The following is a 3,387-nucleotide window of genomic DNA, read 5'->3' on the forward strand; positions in this document are numbered from 1 at the left end:
TATAAAACATATGGCTACAAAAACATCTATTACAATGGCCATCATACATCTTGGGGCTTGCTAGTTAGGCAATCATATGCCCATAATTCTACAGGGCTAGTTATCTAAATAAGTCATATAGATTTATGGGGCTTGTTATCTAAACAAATCATATGCCCAAGGAATATACTATTGGGACTTGTTATCTAAACAAGTTATTTGTTATCTAAACAAAACATATACCCAAGAACTAAAACATATCATACATATACATATCATAGCATAAACACATAACATAACATATCATATCATAACATAACATAACATATAAGCACATAAAATCTATCCTATTTTCCTTACCAACACCTGGATATGAGAACAAGGACGGGATTTGGAACACTCCTAAAACCAACAATACAAATGGTGAGTATTTCTAAAGAATAAAGAATGAATGTGGAAACTAAACCATCAAGAAGAAACTTACCAAGAAAGAACTTAAGTTTCAAGAACCTAATCAAGAACCAATAACGAAAGTTAGGATCTGAAGAAAAGGAACTAAAGAAAACTAAAGAATTTTAAAAAATTGGACTTAAAGAATAGGAGTACCTTAGTTGACCTTATGGATTGGTCTAACTCCAATACCGAAATACACTAAACCTCATTTCCCAAGTATTTTATAAAGCTTAAGAATGGCAAAATTTTTTCCCAACCCAAGTGTTTATCACTCTATGGTAGTACTAGCACCTTGGAGTCTGATCACAGCTAAAGAGTGAGGAGAAGGGCTGGGAAACAAGTCCTATTTATAGAGTTCTAGGAATAAAAATCTTCTTTTTGGCTTTGAATAAAAATAATGAATTTAATTGAAAATTTTGAATATTCTTCAATCAAAGGCTTATGACTCGATCAAATTGTTCAGAGGTAGGTCTAAGGAGTCAAAGCTTGTTTTTTAAAAAATAAAAATAGAATCCTAACTTCTAACTTCCTAAATTTCGTAACTCTAAACTCACCTGTAGTAAAATAAACATAAATGGAGTTGTAGAACACTGATTTAGACCATCTTTATACAGTTAGAAAGCTAATTCAATTATCTACAACTTTCTAGAAATACTATTTTTCGAAATTCATAATATAACTAGGTCAAAAATAGATTGGAAGTTACAGTACCCTAAAGTTACGGGAAAATTTATTTAATTATCTAAATAACAACCTAATCCACACATTTCTTAACTAACCATAAAATAACAAACTCTAATTCCCTAATAATCATGCTTATGACAAGTGTCATATTCTTATTGGCTCTATCTAAACCTTAGGTTATAATAAATAATACACCTAGGACTAGCAATATTAATCAAACCTTATGTTATAATTAATATTCTTAAACTATATGTTAAACTTATAAAATTCATAATTATTGCTATGAGTTTCCAACTAAGTCCCGACTTGAACCAAAATCCACAGAATCTAACATACTACAAACTAATACTAACTACTACTACTACTATCTAGCTAGTTAAGTAAATATTCTGAGACTCTACACAACTTCTAAGACTCGTGCTACTTTCTTGTTCTCACACTCAGTAGGCCAATTATAGTTATTCATAGCCATCTCTTCCAATAATTCATATGCTTCATTAGCACTTTTTCTCATAAACGTTCCTCTTGAAGTTGTATCTATAATTGTCCTTGTATTGCCCCCCAAACCATTGTAAAAAGTATGAACTAGCAGCCACTTCTCTATTCCATGATGTGGGCCCTCCTTTACAACTCTTTAAATTGTTCCCATACATCATATAAAGATTCCCTATCTAGTTGATGGAAGTTATTAATCTCTCCTCTTATTCTGGTTGACTTGGCAGGAGGAAAATATTTACCAAGGAATTTCTGAGCCAAATCTTCCCAAGCAAGTGTAGAGTTGGCTTGTAAAGAATTCAACCAACTCTTAGCTCTGTCCCTTAGTGAAAATGGGAATAGTCTCAATCTTACAACATCATTACTCACCCCATTCATTTTGAATGTCGCACATAACTCTAAAAAATTTGTTATATGGAGATTTGGATCCTCATTTGGTAACCCCCCAAATTGTACACAGTTCTGCACCATCTGAGTAATTGTACTCAAAATTATTTGCCTCAACAGTTGGAGGACGAATGCTTGAATGTATCCCCGTAACAGTAGGGTGTACATAGTTCCTAAATGGTGGATCGGCTTCAGCTGCATTACCCATATTTGCATTGTTATTGACAACATTATTTACGTTCTCAGCCATGGTGAAATCCAACCGTTTCTTTATCTTTCAATTCTTTTTGCATGTTCTCTCAATTTCAAGATCTATTGATATGATTTCCTTTTGTCTATTTCCTTGCATATACCAACAATTCCTAAAACACAATATAGCCTTGATCCAAATAAGTGTAAAACAAACAATAAAAAAAAAAAAAAAAAATTAGAACAAATAACAATTAACTTTGATATTGGAAATTAAATCCCCGGTGTTGACGGTGAGAACTCGTCAACAAAGTTAAGTTACAAAAATTGAAATATAGAGCTTATCAAATGAAAAACTTCAAAGATCTAATCAGAAACTCAAAGAATAGTTGCAGAAAGAAAATGGTGAAATGAACTTGTATTTTTCATGGTGTAGTGCTACAGTGTTTTCTCCAACCCCTTTCCATGTGGAAGTGGGGTTCCTTTTATAATGAGCTCTAATGGCCCTTGATACATTGTGGTCCAGGGGACCAGGTGGTACACAAGTACACTGTAAGGAGAGTGGTCTCAGGGGTAGTGGTGTTGGTTCCAGTATGTGGCCAAACACCATGAGAATGTCTCCACTACTTATTTCGTACGAATGTTAGAGGAGTGGTGCCAGGCGTAGTGGTGCAGGTGGTGGTGTCGACTTTGACATCTGACCATAGACACACAGGCCATGCCCCTTCTCCTAGCACTCCCACTACTTGTTTGGCATGAGTATCCATATCAAACATATGGGGTCCTAAAGGCCGTACCCCGTACAAGATTGTACTAGTATGATCCTTTTGAACTGTACTTGGGCTTTTAACTCTAAATGTTGGAGTCTCGATAGGCCTTCATGGGAGACACGCACTTGAGCTGCAGGGTGCGAGATACTTGATGCATATAGGGGTCGCGGCACGTGACAGGGCCCTTGGACCCTTGGCGTAGGACGTACTCCTTGGCAAGGTCACCCATGAGATGTGGGCGATAGGTGCGCAAGACGGGTCTCACGAGAGGCCCTTGTGCGAGGTGCTGCTTCACTGGGTGTGCTGAGGGAGGGCATGCATGAGATGGGTCTCGCGAGGGGCCCTTATGCAAGGCGCTGCTTCGCTGGGTGCACCGAGGGAGGGTAGGCGCGAGATGGGTCTTGCGAGGGGCCCTTACACGAGGCGCTGC

The 3,387-nt window shown here is 36.9% G+C and overlaps 1 non-coding gene across 1 annotated transcript; it reads left to right on the forward strand.

The window, feature by feature from the left end:
• Positions 1 to 1,718: 1,718 nt before the first annotated feature.
• On the forward strand, positions 1,719 to 1,824 carry LOC133780741 (small nucleolar RNA R71). Its single transcript, XR_009869559.1, has one exon. It is a non-coding gene; the product is annotated as a small nucleolar RNA R71 (small nucleolar RNA).
• The last annotated feature ends 1,563 nt before the right edge of the window (positions 1,825 to 3,387 follow it).

This window comes from Humulus lupulus, chromosome 5 (assembly GCF_963169125.1).
Source record: "Humulus lupulus chromosome 5, drHumLupu1.1, whole genome shotgun sequence".
Taxonomy (NCBI): domain Eukaryota; kingdom Viridiplantae; phylum Streptophyta; class Magnoliopsida; order Rosales; family Cannabaceae; genus Humulus; species Humulus lupulus.